Below are 16,662 nucleotides of genomic sequence, written 5' to 3' on the forward strand. Positions count from 1 at the left end.
CATCTCAGATCTTGTTTGCATCTTGAGAGAGAAATTTCACCAGTGAACTCAGAGGCCCAGAGGTTTCTGGATGCTAGGATTTTGGGGTAAGTTGGGCCCCATACTTTGCGAAAGTAAATGTAAATTTAACTCATTATGAAATGCAGTGCTGTTTACAGGTGTCTGTAATGTGAAAACAGACCCTGGTATTTCAAGGGCAGGTGTGACAGGAACAAGATAGAGGAAGGCATGGCAGTGACCTCCTAAAAGCCGCAGCAGGCCAGGCTGCAGCTTTTTTGAGTACTGTAAAGGCTGTGCAGTTGCAGAAAGAGACAGAGGTGATTAGGGCAGAGCTGCCCACTCATGTAATAGAGTGGGAGTGCCAGCATGCGGCAGCTGCCTGCTGCACAGCTGAATGCCTGCAGCATTAGGCAGAGGGGTATAGTTGCAGCCAGCTGGAGAGTCAGGTGGGCCAACGCACAGCGAAGTCCTTATCCCTCCACCGATGGTGAGGGAGAAGCTAGAGTTGGATTTTTGTATGTGTCATGCGTGACCAGTTTTGCTAGAGAGCAGAGCAGGGGACCAAACGACTTCCATCTCACTACCCGTTTTCTACTTGGCAGCTTACCTGAGCCATATGTCCCACTTGTGTATGCATGCTGAGCACCAAGAGCTCTCCTGGGATGGTTCCCTGGTTGGTCGGGAACAAAGTCATGCAGGGGCAGCCCAGGCAGGGCTCCTCGCCGGGTCCCTGCTTCACCTGGGTCCCAGCAGCTCACAGGGACATTGCTGATCATCATGCAAGGGTGAGACCCCAGGGCTTAGAGCAATGTGAGTTTTGGAAGGAAGTGTGGAGCCTCTTTTCTTCTGCTGGCAGTGGGAGGGAGGGTGAGCAAGAGAGAGCTTATTTTAAACCTGAACTAAGTGATTTTAACGACTTCTTTGAGGAAAGAAAAGACACATTCTGTAGTCTTCCTGAGTAATTTAAAGTGACAGAATCTGGTGAGAGACAGCAACGTTTTATTAGGCATAAAACCCTGAAAAATATCTCACAGTCGTAACCCTGAGACAGAAATAGAGGTGAAAAAATTCTGTAGTGCTTTGAGTGGCTTGGTAATATCGGTACATGCAGTCCTGCCTTTTCAAAAATATGTCAGCCATCAGCAAAAGAAGGAGTGTGGCAGGTGAGAAGCCTGGTTCAATCAGGCATGGAGAAGCTTTCTCTGAAATTTCTCCTGCAGCAAAATCCCCTCTACATCTCAGCCTGGAAGAAGTTTGAGAAGGAAAAGAGCTCTTTTGCCCATTCCTGCAGTAAAACCCAAAGCAGAAGTCATTTTTCAAACAATTTGTGTATTTAGCGAAAACAACATCCGAAGCAGTTGCTGCTCATAGGGAAGCAGCAAGATGTTTTACAAAAGAGAACAGTGAAACACGGCACTTTGCAATCTGAGAAGCACTCAAATATGCTAAAGAAGCAAGTGCCAGGTAGTAAGTAGTGATAGGGTAAAACAAAAGGAGGGCACAGGAGTTTTGGCAATGTGGAGATCTAAAGAGGGATTCAGTCCAATTTGCACGTAATGCAGCTGTATCTGCTACCGTATGAGGGACACTGAAAGGTACTTCTGTTTCTTACCGAGTGACAACAACTTTTCCAGAATGCTGCAGGGGAAGAACGCTGGTTAGGCCATTTTCTACAGTTTTCTTTACAGATGGAGTTTTAAGTGCTTTACAGCTGGGTTTCTGGGTGGTAAATGGCAATAACACTGCCAGGCAGGCCGTCAAGCATGAACTGTGAGCTGTTGTTCGCGCCAACGGTACCTGCTGCTCTGTGCACACAAGGAGTTTGTCAGAACAAGTACGAGCATCTCAGAGGTAGCAGCTTGTGCTTAGCAATATTGGGACCCGGGAATGACTTCTCGTCATGCAGCTTTGGGTTGACCATACCACCATCCAACCTTTCCACCCATGGGTCCAGCATCCTGCCTCACCACTCATGGGTCCCTGCTGAGGTTTTATCTCCATGATGTTTCTAATATACAGGAAGCATGCTACTCTTCCTGACTGAGCAGTGGTATACCTGAATGAGTCTTTTTGTTCTTCACAGCCTGTGGCTAAATGTAGACATAGACCAAGAATTTCCTCATAATTCTGTGTGCAGGCTATGTAAATGTTTTTTTTTTTTCTTTTTTTTTTTTTTCATAGAACCTGCAGGAATGCAGTGATTACATGAGAGACACTTGGTGTCAGCTTAATGAGAATTACATATTACGTCTGTCTTTTATCCCCTCCACTCTCCCTTTGCTTATGAGACAAGTGAATAATTAGGAAGCATATGCCTCTTCACAGAAATTTTTATCAAGTTAAGGTTTTCTTCTATAAACAGTTTCCCCCATCCCCCACTCTCCTTACGAGACTTTTGTGTAGTTTTTGACCTGACTAGAAGCAATTTGAGGTTTGCCTACCCTGTGCAATGAGGAGGCATCAATATCACTGCTGGTCCAGAAATGTTATGCAGGTGTGTGAGTACAGCAATCTATCTGAGGGTAACCAATCTAGCCAAGAAGTAGGATGGATTAACCAATGTGAAGCACCAAACTAAGGTGTCCCCACTACTTCTGTTACCTCAGGTTTCTCCATGTAATGCTTCTTCATACTGCGTAAACTCACCCTTGCTTGCATTCTGTGTGAGTTGGGTCAGATCAGCACTGACAATCTGAATAATTTCATTGCAGCCTCTGTGGTCTGGGGGTGTGTTTTCTAAGCGTCCTCAGGAAGGATGAGATGAAAGACTGCTGCCTTACAAGTCAGCCTTCATTCAAAGTCTGCTGCCTTCTGTAGCTGCTTGGGAGACAGAGCCAGGCCAAACGGCTGGACTTCTTCAGTCGCACCCTGAAGTCAAGTATCCATTTTCAGATGTGTGGAAGAGATGCCCAAAAGCAAAAAGGCAACCACTGCAAGCCTGCAGAGCACCAGGTATTGTAGAGAAAGTGGAAAAGTGATGGAGTGCAGGTAATTCTGGAGAGGAGAGGCATGTTGCCATGGCATGAAGAAAGAGAAGAAGGGATGGATTTGGAATTACGAATGAGGGCAGCAGGGCAGGTCATGGTGCAAGGAGATGGACCAGTTGCACTCATGGGTTCCTGCCCAGAGAGGCAGGACTGAGAGATGGTATTTCCATCCTCATTGGCAAACCAAGATATTTCAGGGATTTGGTGAGAGCTAGAGGAGCTGTTATGGTGATGTGAGAAACTTCTCCAGTGCCCCGATTTTCAGAAAGGAACAGAGTTCTGCTGGGAAGCACTGCTACAGACACAGCATCAAGGCATGCCCTCCTCTGGAGCTGGGCAACACCCTCTGGTGGGAACCCAGGCAAGGCAAGATACCTGAAGGGTGTGTGGGGGCTGCTGGCTCTCACAGCAAAGGGAGGAGAATGGTATGGAGAAATAAAATGTCTTTTGTTCTGTTTGGGAAATCATAATTCAGAGATTTGAAGGAATCGTTCTAAAGTTCAGATAAACAGAAATTTTGTGCTTTGAAAGTATAAGGATAGAAGATTAAAATTTCCCACAGACTATAATTATAACTCTTGCCCTTTGCTCAGATTAACGTTTCCAACAGGTAGAAAAGTGGCAGCTGTTTAAAAGCATTGTTCTAGTCTTACGTGTAAAGAGCTGTGCAGCTCACAGAAGCCTTAGCAGAAAAATGAGTAGATAATATATAAGGACAGATACTTCTTTTGCTGGTTACTGCTGTTAATTTTCTTCCTTTTCTTTTTGCACTGGAGGGAAATTTGAAGCTGGGGTGAGAATGGGGAGGAAACGGGAACAGTAAAAAATAAAGGTTTCTTATTCTCCCACTGTGAGATGGCAGGTGGAAGGTAAGCAAATTCCATATCTAACCAGCCAGGTAGAGTTGCAGCTACTTGCATAAGCACTTGCAGCTGACTTTGCAACTGAACATATTATACACACATTGGCAGAGGCATAAGGAGGCACAGACAGTTCAGAAGTTGGGCTGAGGACCTGAGGACTTATATTTACTCTTCTCCTCTTTCAGTCCTACAGTGAAGAGGATAATTTCATCTCTTTGCCTGGTGGGGGTTGATCTGGGGAGCTGGCAATACCAAGGATGACACAAAGATGGCCTCAGTGAAGGCAATGTTTCTGGATTCTTGTAGAGGTGGGACGTGTGTACCCTTCTGCCTTTGCTCGAGGGGCAGGCATCTCTCTGTGTCTAGACAGCAGTACCTTCCATGATCCCACAGGAGAGCATGTATTTCCTCCCTTTTTTTGGGAGAGGATTGGCAGTCCCCCAGCAGGGCAGTGCCCAGCTGCCCAACAGAGCAGGCATGCTGCTTCCTGCTAAGTGGACCTCAGTAAAATCACCCTGTGCAGGCTCTATGAAAAGCAAATGAAGTAGCACTCATCCAGATACTTGGGTAGCGCGGCCTCCTCATAGCATCCAAGTTCTGCTGTGATAGACAGAAATGTCGGAAAGGTGAGATCTGAACATAGTTTTGCATGCAGCGAGGAACGTAGGTCACGCGAATCTTCCAGCACAGCATCTTCCATTATCTGTGCTCAGTCAGGATAAAGGAGAAAGTGAAACTCTGACATTGCCAGTGTTATGCAGATTGTGTTTTCATAGATTTTTCTTTTGAGAGTGGAGTGACTTGCCAAACCTCTGAAGTGACATGTGATTTGGAGATAAATTTCCATATGCTGTTTAAACCTTGTTACTATCACAGTTCACCTGTCATTTGTACAAAGAATACACGTACGTTAAATTGAAATTTCATCAACATGTAGAGTTACTACCCTGTAGAAATTGCCTCCCCGCAGATCTCTCTTCCCATTGACTTTAACTCTGTTGCGCTGTCAGAAGTAACACTGGGATGCAGCAGATAACTTGAAGGCTACTAACAGGGATTTATGAAGTTCTTAATATTTCTGACACATTTATGTTACAGAAACAAAATGCTTTGGCTGGGCAATTACTCATGGTGTCTTTCAGTCTTGGTACGCACCTTTTCATTGCTCTTGTTAACGCTCTCATTTCACCATACCCAGCTGTTCGGTAAATGGATTTACTATGTTCTTGACCTTGGCCAAATGTTTTAACAACAATAATAGTTACAAAATAAAGACTTTTTTGGATAGTGGTCTTTGTAACACTGAGTGTCTCCTGGAGAAGGAGGAACAGTCCTTTGGCCTGAAGCGGAAGAGACAGTCACAGAAAGATTCACTGGAACAACCTGAAAAGCCTGTGAAGTCTTCATTAGGTCATTGTTTTTATGATCATGGGGCTGTTGGCAATTCCTGGATTTGTGCCTGTTCACCTTTTGGACTTGGGACTTTTCTGATTTGCTTTTATGACAGCTGGAGTGAGACAGGTGTGCCTTTTGGTCTAGTAAAAGGAAAGAAAATCAGTATTTCGGCATTTAATTATGATTGTATACTAAAAGCTACGTTTGACTGCCTGCACCCTGGCTTTCCTTTCTAGAAGCACAGCATAGATTTTTAACTAGAGAATAAAATACTGCTTTTCCCTGAAAGGTTATACTTCTGACGTACCATTTGATTGTTGCTTTGATTTTGTCCCTTCCTTAGCAAATGTTTTTTACCAGTATTGTCTTATTTTTGTATAACTTATAACTTATAATCAGATTGTGATTTGTTTAGGTAAAGAACACTTTTGTGCATACACCACTACACTTTAGGGGGGAGGAAGGGGTCAGAATATGTGACAGTAGTTAATTTTGGGCCTTTAGCCATTATTGCAGTACAATAGTAATAATAATAACATGAGAATTCCCAGAATTTCACCACCACAGGGAACATGACATAGCTTCCTACCTTGAGTCCCTAAATTCCTTTTAAAAGGAGCTAGGCCTGACTCTCTTGCAGCCACAGAACAATTAGAAAGCAGTATGGATGTTAGGACCTTTCTTTTTGCCTGTCTGAGACTCCAAAGGCATTTTGAGCTCCTCATATAAATGGATCAATTATTTCCTGCCATGTACTTATGGTCAGGTAGTTATTAGCAGTGAGATCTATTTATCTAGATTGCCTGAGCAGATGGAGCCTTGTTCACGTGATTGTTGTGGGGAGACAAAACAGCCACCTGAGTACCCTCAGGTAGTCAGCTTGAGCTCAAAAGCCCTTTGCACTGAAGAGGCTGAGGGTGTACACCAGCCTCAGGGGAATGTCTCACCACATGACTGCATGGCTGGAGTTGGCAGCGAAGTGTTTCAGAAGATTGTTTGTCTTAAATAGCCACCCAAGTTAGGGGCAGGCCTGCACTCACACCAACCACACCAGAGCAATTCCTAGTCCATTGCCCCAAAGGCAAGAGAGGAAAGAGTCAAGCTGTGGTAGGGGGTGCTCCAGTGTTCCTTGGGAAGGACCCTTACAGGCCAAGTTCAAACCAGGTACTCAACTTTCCAGGGTTTAACCAGTTTCTGTATACTGCTATGCCTATGTGGGCAGGAGCACCAGGCCTACCAGGCCTGACACCTTGGCAGACCACCACTCTTCCTCAGTTGCACATTATCCTGACTGTCTGCTCCCCTATGTGATCAACAACATCATTTCTAGGCCTTTTTGCACAAGGACAAGGTGGCTAAAAGCTGGTGCTGTTGCACCCACAAAGACGGTGCCTAGATGGGCTTTGACATCCCGAGGGTGTCGTATCATGTCTCTATTTGTTTGTTGAGGTACACCACAGAGCGGTGTCAGTGTGATGCAGGCTGTGCTCTGAACTGTGCACTGTTACTTGGTGGGATACCTCTGTCTGTTTTACCAGAAGGAAGTGGGAGGTGAGGATGTCTGCAGAAGGCAAGCTGAGGAGAAACAATAACCAGCAATCCTCAATGGTGGCTGCTGAGAAAAGAAAGGTGTCCGTGTGGCTTTTTCTTTCAAAAATATACGTGGGCAGAAGGTGCTAGTGACAGTGAGGGAAGAAAAAGGGGTGGGTGACAATAAATGAAGAAGGTCACAGTGAAGATGCTCAGAGGAAAAGGAAGAAATAAATGAGAACTGGAGGTCACACGCAGAGCACATGAAAATCCTCAGCTGATTTTCACAAGATGGATCTCTGTTGTCTTGCAGCGATTGTGCTGCTTTGGAGGGCATGTCACAGAAAGGAGCAATATCGTGGGACCACTGCACTTCTGGAAGAGTCAAAAAGTAAAAAAAAAAGGGCAAAAAAGCTGGTTTGCTCTGGTGAGTAGTGTTGGGAGGCTGAGGGGAATGGGAAAGTGGAATGTGTGCCTTGGTATTGCAATGTGGGGACTTCTCCCTGTGCTGAGGTACCTGCTGCTATGGGGCAGTCTCAGTAGGCATGCAGGTAGCTGTCATAGTCCTGAGGTGCATTGCTTTCCCTGGTCCTGGTATCCTGGGGCTCTGGGATGGGTTGTTTTCAGAAGTAACAAGACTATCTGTGCAGGCTCTGTGGGTCTCTGTGCCACCTTCCTCTGCAGAATGCAAACCCACCCTTAGTGTATCAAACTTCTCTCAGGGCTCTGGTGCTGGACTGCCTGAGCTCCTGGGAGCCTAAGGCCATGGTTTATGACCCTGATCTTCATAATTACAAGCATTTGAGATATCATCATATGTAATTTTTTTTTTTTCTTTCATAGTGATATGGACCACAAAAGGAAAATTAAGGCTGAGGGAAGCTTCCAGCAAGTCATTACTTTGCAGTCATTACCCTTTTTTTCACCCATGCAATGACTGTTTCCATGGAGACTGGAGCAAACCAATGGCTAAGAGAGTGCATTCTGCTGGTTCCTGTTTCCACAGAAACATGTATACTGGATTGCCAGAAATGTAGTTACTGTTGCCCAGCCAAATTCACCAAGCCCTGCTGCTTGGGAATAACAAGTTTCCTCCCAGTTTTGTGCTCAGGTAGTCAGTCACAGAGCATCTTGAAGTGGCAGAGCAGCTATGATGGATGATTATTGCACAGGTACAGTGTGCTAATCCCATGTAGTTTTGCTGGTCATAGTCATAGTGTGGATTACCAAACCCAAGACACCATACATTGCAACCTAGAAAACATTAGTTGTGTAATGAGGCTAGAATTAAATGCTGCAAGGAACAAACAGAGATTTCTCTGCAACCAGATCCTGCCCTATTACTGCAGTTTGGTGCCATCCTTGCTAGGCTGTGAGAGCAGGTGTAATTGCCGTGTATGCACACACAATATACGTGCACTGTTGGGAAGGCAGCCAGTATAAATGGTGTAAGGATTTTCCACAGACACATGCTTGTTCTCTGCAAAATCTAGGGGTAGCCATGGGGATACAGTTATTGTCACTGTACATGCTTTTGGAAGACCTAGAAAATCATCCACTTAGATGATTTGTGTTTACCACCATTAAAAACCTCTCCTCCTGTACCTGGTATAACTGCTTGGGTTGTCTTGGTGCTTGGTACAAAACAGCTTGAATTTAGGAAGCCGTCAGTTGTCTGATGTGAACTTCGAGATGGATAATTTAGGGAATATACTGTAGCGCACAACATTTTCAGAAATTGAGTTCATTTAGATGTCAGAAAAAAATGAGGTTTGACTTAAATTCTTATCAATCTTTGTACAATTTTTTTTTTTATGTGTAACAAGTAGCTAGCAGAAATGTTGGTCCCCCGTGTGGCTATAAATATATAAGACTTCCTGTGCCTCTGTTCAGGAGATTTCTGTACACTGGCATTTCTTGATTCTATCTAGAAGATGCACGTTCTGGATTGCAATTACTCTGCTCTTTAGACAAATGATCCTGGCACAGCAGGCCACTGGAGGAAGGCATGAGAAATGATATCCACTCCAGCTAACATTGCCTTCAAACAGGCATTGCACCAATTTCACGTTGACCCAACAGCATTTCTTTAGGAATTAAAAAAAAAAAAAAGACGTTTTGAGTTCAGGCATGTGTTTTTAATATGCAGGATTGTCATTAATAGACATGAAGGTCATTGGGGGATAATTTTTATCTCACAAGTCCGATAGTTACCTTCAAAATGCCATTCACTGTAACTATCAGGTCAGGTATTTTTCAAATCATTCCGAAGATGAAGGCTGGAAGAAACATCCAGCCCAATCTGCTGCAGTAGAGATGATATGCTTTCATCTGTAACTGCTGTATTAGGACCATAACCTTGTGCAACAAGCATCCCTCCCAAGAAAATAGTCTTTCTGAATTAGAAGACAAAAAGGAAAATGCTGCTTTCAGTAATGGCTTGTCCTAATCATCCTTGCTGTAACAAATTGCTCCTTGTTTCTAATTTGTCTGGTGTTAACTCCAACCAGTGATTCTATGTTTGTCTTTCTTACCCATATTAAAAAATACCTTTAATGCTTTTGATATTTGCTCTGTGTATCTGCCTATACTCTGTAATCAATTTACCCCTCTATCTTTTCAATTTTTTCATATTTTATTTTATTTTATTTTTACTTTTCTACTTTTTATTTTTTTATAAGATTAGCAGCTCAAGTTCCTTGAATCACTTAGTAAGACTGTCCTCAAACCTCAATTTCTTTTCTCATGACAGTCTTTTCAATTTATTGTAAAACACCTTTAAAAGCATAGGCCAATGTATTTTTAACATCCCTTTGAAAGCATAGGAATTTGAACAATTTACAGGTTTCTGATATTGAACTCATCAGTTTTGTACTGAGAGCTAAAATGACCTCAGTGTTAAATCCTACTCACTCTTTCACACTCATGGAAACCAATTACTTGTTTAATATCATCATGTTGCACTGAGGGCTTGTGTATAATTTTGTCTGTTGTGAATTCTAAATCTTTTTTTCACTCTTCTCTGCATACAGTTCTACTGATGTGGTTTATGGTCTTCAAACTTTTTGGTGTTACCTGTCTACATTAGAAAATAGCTTATGCCTTCTAAGTGTCAGACAGAATTTTTGCTTGACAGCTCTCAGTCATTTGTCCAGTTTTGCTAGGCATTCTGGATATCTGGGCATGGGAGATGTCTACAGAGCTGCTCTTGTGCTGTTGTGTGGTACTAGACTGGGTGACCATGTGCTGTTACAATATGGTTGCAAAGGCTTGTTTTTCCCTAGACAGTGCAAGGTCTGGAGGAAATTAAAGTGTGAATAATACACGTGCTCTGTAGTGAAGAGTAGTATGACAGCAGCACAGGGAACTGGAAATGCTCTTCACACTGGAGTGGTTACCTTCACTGGAACCATTACTCATTTATTTGCCTTCCCATGTGTTACTCTGTGCAGCCTTTCATCTTCTGCAAAGAACATTTATTTCTTTAAAAGATATTCATTTTAAGTGGGTGTATTCTATTTTTGACACATCCATTTCATACCATTAGAATATCACCCTGCAGTGCTGGGGTCTTTCTTCCTTCCCTTTCATTTCTTTCCCTTTCCTTCCCTTTTCTTCTTTCTCTTTTTCTCTTTATCCCCCCTCCCCCCCCTTTCTCTCCTCTTCTTTCTCTCTCCTCTTCTTTCTCTCTCCTCTTCTCTCTCTCTCTCTCTTTCTTTCTCTCTCTCCTTCCTTCCCTCCTTCCCTCCTTCCTTCCTTCCTTCCACAATGACTATGGCATCTTTCCCCCATATGAGTCCTGAGAAGAGGTGATTTCTCCAAGTCATCTGTGTCGTCCTTGTATCAGCTGGCAGCTGCACCCCGACAGCCACAGGGCAAATCAATCCACTGCAAATTGCTCGGGGGCTCAGCTGTCAAGAAGGCTTGCTTCTCCCCCACCCCTGAGGTTTCTGAACAGATGGGTGGAAGAGATAACTAAGTCACTGATAACCCCCTCCTGCACCCCTGAACATGGGTCCTGGCATGGGGCTGGAGCTAGACTCCTCAAGCTAGCCTCAGTTTAGCTACCATTAACTGGCTGTCTGGGGAAGGCAGGTGACATCCCCTGGTTGCAGGGGGACCCTGGTGGCCCTGGCAGGAGGGAGGTGTGCTGCTTCAGGCCGCCTCAGGCCACCTGCCCTGCATCACTGGATGGCTGCAAGGGAATTGTGATTTGCCATTAAGGAAATATTCCTTTCCTTCCTGGGTCCCTGGGATGAACAGTGAAGTGCCTGGCCTGATGGGTGCTGCAAATGGAGGTTTGAAGGTGAAGGTCAGACTTGTGAGATAAACAATTTTTCACTTGATTCTCCAGGGTGGGCTTAGTGTCAGCCTGCTGGTTACTGCCTGAACAAGATACTGGGCTAATTGGTGTCTGCTTCATCAGCCGGCAGCAATACTTCTGTTTTTATGAAAACTGATTCTATGACAAGAAGTAACAATGATGTTTAAGAGTCACAAAAATGCAAATAATGAGGGCTTTGGGGCCAAAGTTTAGTATCTGAATGGAAAAATAACTGGGAACACTTTGTATGTGTATGTATCTGCATATGTGTGTCTGACATAAAATACCTGAAGCAATTGCACTTTTAAAACACAGTGAGAGATGTATATAATCAAACAATTCCTTCTTCTCTGGTACTCAGGCAAACAATTAAAAAAAAAAAAAGGTTTGAATAGCTTATTGCCAATTTACTACCAGTTTTTGCTGACTGAATTACTCAGTGCTCTCCAGTGCTTTTTCTCCCTTGGCAGGATGCTGTGGTGCAAGGGCAGTACAAGCAGCAGTGCCAGGAGCCTGGAGGACTCTCAGGCAGGAGGGGGAAGCCTGTGCCCAAATTCAACAAGCTTCTGGTTTAAGAGGTCTTTGCTAATTTAGAAGGAGCCTATCTGGAATGGACAAATGCAGGCATCAGGTGAGATAGCAATGCATGACAGCCTTTAATTTAATCTCCCATTCATGAGATGGCAGATTTTTTCTTGTTTCAGAAGAGGAGAGAAACAAAACACAGTGGAGCAGAGTGGAGCGTGTTTGTCACCCTGGGCCTTCACTTCAGTCTGTGTCAGACCATGCCTCTCTTGCAGGCTGTGCTGCTGGCTACGGAGCTGGCTTCAGGACTACAGAAACACGTCTGCATGAAGCTCTGTGCTATTGTCAAGAGATCAAGCAGAATGCTAGCTCATGAGCACCCACAAAGCTGAGCATAAATGCTGCCACAAGCTCCAACTTCTCCTCTATCATTCTGCATCCAGCCCGAAGCCAGCCAACAAGGTTTGTTACTTCTCTAGCCTTCATCCCCTACCTGCTGATAAGGATGCTGCATGGTACCTATTTCGCACATGTCCTCTTCAGGGCTTATAACTATAATGACAAGGCAGCTCCCTGTGGCAAATTCAGATCTCACTTCTCCAATAGCTGTTGGCTTCCAGGGATTACTGCCTTCCCTGCACTGGCACAGGATGGCACGTTTCAGCTCCAGCCTACTCTCACCAGCAGTTTAATATGCAGGACATCAAGCACTGTGCACCGAGACATGAGCAGCATCCCCTGCTGCCGACTCCACAGCAGCTTGCAGTGGGCAGCACTGGTGGGGAGGTCTCAGGTCTGTATTCCCTGCAGGTGGAGGTAAGGAGAAAGGCAGCCACGAGCAAACCTGGTGCAAGCCTGGTCCTTTGGTCTTATGTTTATATGAGGGATATGCTAGATACATTGCCAAGCAGCATGGTGTCTCTGGAGTTTGCAGTAAATTTATGGCAGTCAACGCATTAGGTTTACAGAAGAGGATTTACAGTTATTGTGAAACTTCCCAGGAGATGCTGTTATATATATAGGCTTAAGTTCTTCTCAGTGTAGAAGCAGGGTACAGCCCTCAAAGGAACACTTTTGTTCTTAAATTTTTGATGTAGCAACTTCCCTCAAAATGTATCTGCAGTTTTCATGGTTCTAGTTTTCTGTTTCTTCTTCTTCTACTATTTTTTTTCTCTCTCGTTTTTTTTTTTTTTTTTTTTCTTTCTGTGTTTAGTGTCATCTCTGGGGAATGAGGTACTGTTTTTTTGTGTTCTGATTTGTGAGAAGTATTCTCATTGTGTGAGGTGTATGCTAGTATCCTGACAGAAATAAAATGACTTACACAATATTACACAAACTCCTTATCGTTGATTTCTTTTCCTTTACAACTCATCTTGCCAGACTTTGACATGGGCTGCCTCCAAGCAGAGAGGCTCCTGTAACAATTACTAAATGATATTTAATAGTAATTGCTTGAGTTACTTCATACGCTTACTAGCAAGTCAATACTTTTCTGCTTCCTAGCAAATATATCTATTGATTATACAGACGGGCAAACAGGAGATGGGTTCAGAGGCTAAAAGCTTTTGAGTATGGATTTTTTCAAGACACCAGATATTGATCAGCACTTTCTAAATATGTATCAATAGATGTATCAATAAAATACATTTGTGCTTCTGTAACAATGGAGGAAATAGAGACGTAATAGTTCATAGAAAGCCAAGGTCATGTTAAAGAAATTGTGTTGTTTATGACCACTTCTATCTCTTCGCTGAGTACATGTGCAGAATGGGCTTATTTCCAATGCTGATGAAATTGTATAATGTACTTGTGAACACCATACTGAGAGGGACACTGTGACATATAACAAGGGAAGAAAATTAATTTCTTGACAGGTCAACTGCCAAAAAAAGAGCAGACAGGAAGTGAAAATCATTACTTTTATGATGGACACCTTAAGGACTGATCAGCTACAAAAACAGATGAACTTTCTTTTCACCTTACACTGTGTACTTGGGTCAGTGTACGCGGACAGGAGCAGAGCACTGCCTCTGCCCCCGGGCTTTCTGAAGAAGCCTGCTGATCTTTAATTAGCCCACCTCTAGGTGCCCACCTCAGCCGTGATTTACAGGTCCAGTTTCACCTGAGAGCTGCTGACCCACAGGAGGACCTGCGAGGCTGTACCCAGAGATAAGGTGAGAGCTGAGCCCTGGCTTGTCAGCAGAGCCAGCGGAGAGGTCGGCCCTTGCCCAGGGTCATCCATCGAGCTTACAGAGGGAAACATCCCCGCAGGGAGGAAGGGCTTGCTGGGCTAGCTAAAGGTCTAAGGCAGAGATAAAGCCTTTTGGAGGCAGCCTGTTACCGTGGTGTCTGCCTTCCTGGCTAGGCATGCAGACCCATACTCATGATGGCTCTCCGTGTTCCCCCCCAGGTTGTCTGCAACACTGTGTAATCCTCGCATGCATCCTCACAAAAGCGGCATCATCTCACCCGGAATGATGACTTCTTTCTCAGCTGGAGCTTTCAGCCGAAATGGACAGCTTCCAGAGGAGATTCTGTATGCTGAGGGCTGGGAGAGGGGATGCTGGTTGGGAAATCTGTTCCAGCATTGTGGTGGGGGTTAAATTAGACGGCTGTCATCTGGCCTTGCAGAAAGCAAATAAAGCCTCATTGCTTCGTACCAGTTTCATTGTGAACAGCTCTTTTGAAAATATTATGGTAGCTATATATAAAGCAGGGTGTTGAGGTTTCTATTTTAGATTTAATTTTGCTCCTTAATAACAATGTGCAGTAGATTTGCCAAACACAGCACTCTCCAGGCTGAATTGTACTTGCTCAGCCTGATGTACAAAATCTTAAATGCATCTAAATAACATCCAGCTGGCATATTTCAGACTGTAGCTTTCTGTACCACTTTTGTGTATGGTACAGATGTGGCAGACAAATCTAACAAAATTTGGGGGGGAAGCATCGGATGTAAATTGGGAACAATTAATAAAAAGAATGGAAAAATCCTCCTGAAATAAAAATTCTGTTCAGAGAGCCTACATGTGAAAGTAAGCACCCACTGCTTGCCAGAGGAAGGTTTAGGGCTGATTATGTTTTAAGCCTGAGAAAATCCATTCATTAGAGATGATGTAGTTTTAAAAATACACCTGGTTCTCAGACTTGTGTACCTGTGTGTTTGCAGATCTAGGCTTTATGCTCTGCCACCAGAGACTGTGTTTCCACAGCCGGTTTCAATTCCAGGCTGTTAATTGACTGCAGTGCCAAGGGATGAGGATTAAGGGAGAGTCTGGGCTGTGAAGCAGGCAAACCTGGGGGGATGACAGGATACCTGGTGGGGCATTGAATGCATTTGAATGCTACCCCTTCCTCCATTACCTAGGCAAATGGACCTGAGGTTGCCACAAGATTTGGGTCAGCCTCTACCAGTGCAATTACCTGCAAGCAAAAGCAGGGTGATGAAGGCAATGGCTCTCGCCTGAAGGCTGCCAGCAGCCGTGGGCTGTGGTCTGGTGCGTGCCCATGGCACAGTTTGGCTCAGCACCTGTGCCAGGCACTGGAACCTGTCCAACTGTACTGGGACTGAAGCGGGAACCCTAACTGTGCTGCTGGAAACACAGGAACTTGTAGTTAACAACCAACAGGAGCTTGTAGTTAACAACCGGCAGGCTTCTGCAGCTTTCTGGTATCATCCAGGCAGCTCAATGCTCGGAGAAAACTGCTAATGCAAAGGCTATTGATTTTAACCAGATGAGCAAAGCCAAACTCCACAGACTGGCTCAGCATCCCCAGTCCCAAGAGAAACTGCATTTCCCTAGGTAAGTGTCCCAGGCACAGTGCCACCAATGTTTTCTGGGCTGTGCACCGATGTTGCTAAAAATACACCTCACCTTAGAGCCTCGGCTCTCCCCTGATGCAGCACTGCCTGGCTCATAAATTCCTAATTCCTTTTTGCTGTGGTCCTGAAAGGTCCTTGCAAGGGGCTGGGATGAGTGGTGAAGTGAAGGCAAACCAAAGCAACATGGTGACCAGGCAGTGAGACCTTGCTACCTGTTGGGGTTGGATCGTGGCATTGTCCAGGTCACTGCCCTCGGGATGTCTCAGCACCAGACATCCTGGGTTTCTCTGCCATGTCGTGGGGACCTGCTGGTAGCAGGTTACCCTTTAGGGTTGTGATTTTGCTTGGAGGTATTCCTTCTCTCTTCCCGTGTGCCCTCAGGATGAGTGGCAGGGTTTGGCCTTCTGCCGTGTCTGAGCAGCGACATGAAGGGTGGCCTCATGGTCCTCAAGGTGTGTTTTGGCACCACCAGCCATCACGCTGGCTAGCTCCCACGTGGGGCTAATTCCACGCATGTGAGAACAGAAGAAGAGAAAGTAGGACTCATTGTCAAAGTAGTGGAAAAAACATCTTGGCAACGTGTGTCGCAGCTGCTGGGTCTCCTGTGTCCCCACACTCCCAGCTTCCAGAGGAGTTACAATTGGATATTTGCACAACACACAGGGTTCATAAAACAGTAATGTTCTCACATGAATGTTTCAGTTATTCTGTCCCATTACAGATACAATGTTTTTTGCTCCCTCTAGTCTCATCACAATGTCTTTTCCCGTGATTGCAGATGGTACATGGCACAGCCCTATTTTTCTTTGTGATTCTGGGCAGCTTTCAGCTTTCTGCAAGAATTAGTGATATGGGCATCTCTGTTTCCTCATTTCTGGGTGAACTAGCATCTGAGACTCGCTGGCTAGCTCTTTGGCTCTTTTTACAAAAGCAGGTATTACTTAGTGCCAACCCCAGTGCCAGAGAAGTCTTGTTTTTGAAAGCTCCACCTGACACAACTCACCTCCACTTTTGGAACCCATGGCCTAGGCAAAGGCTTTAGGTCTCTGTGATTTCTGGCACTGTTGTTTGTTGGGGGAATACACCTCCAGCCTTAACTTCTGTGGTGTCCACACAGAAACATTTTTGGTAGCATCAAAGAAGCTCTCATTTCTGCCTGTTGCTGATTTGCATGTCTTGTTCATGCTCTCATGTGGCTGAGCTCTAGATCTGCTA

General features: G+C 44.7%; 1 long non-coding RNA gene across 2 annotated transcripts; it reads left to right on the plus strand.

Moving 5' to 3' along the window:
• The first annotated feature begins 10,745 nt into the window (after positions 1 to 10,745).
• On the plus strand, positions 10,746 to 14,707 carry LOC308185001. Of its 2 annotated transcripts, none has more exons than XR_013943068.1 (5): positions 10,746 to 11,087; positions 11,570 to 11,730; positions 11,900 to 12,086; positions 13,499 to 13,798; positions 14,035 to 14,707. It is a non-coding gene; the product is annotated as an uncharacterized lncRNA (long non-coding RNA). The 2 variants fall into 2 exon arrangements; XR_013943069.1 differs by having other exon boundaries at positions 13,735 to 13,798.
• Positions 14,708 to 16,662: the final 1,955 nt, after the last annotated feature.

Source organism: Anser brachyrhynchus (assembly GCF_964034855.1).
Source record: "Anser brachyrhynchus genome assembly, chromosome: Z".
Lineage (NCBI taxonomy): Eukaryota > Metazoa > Chordata > Aves > Anseriformes > Anatidae > Anser > Anser brachyrhynchus.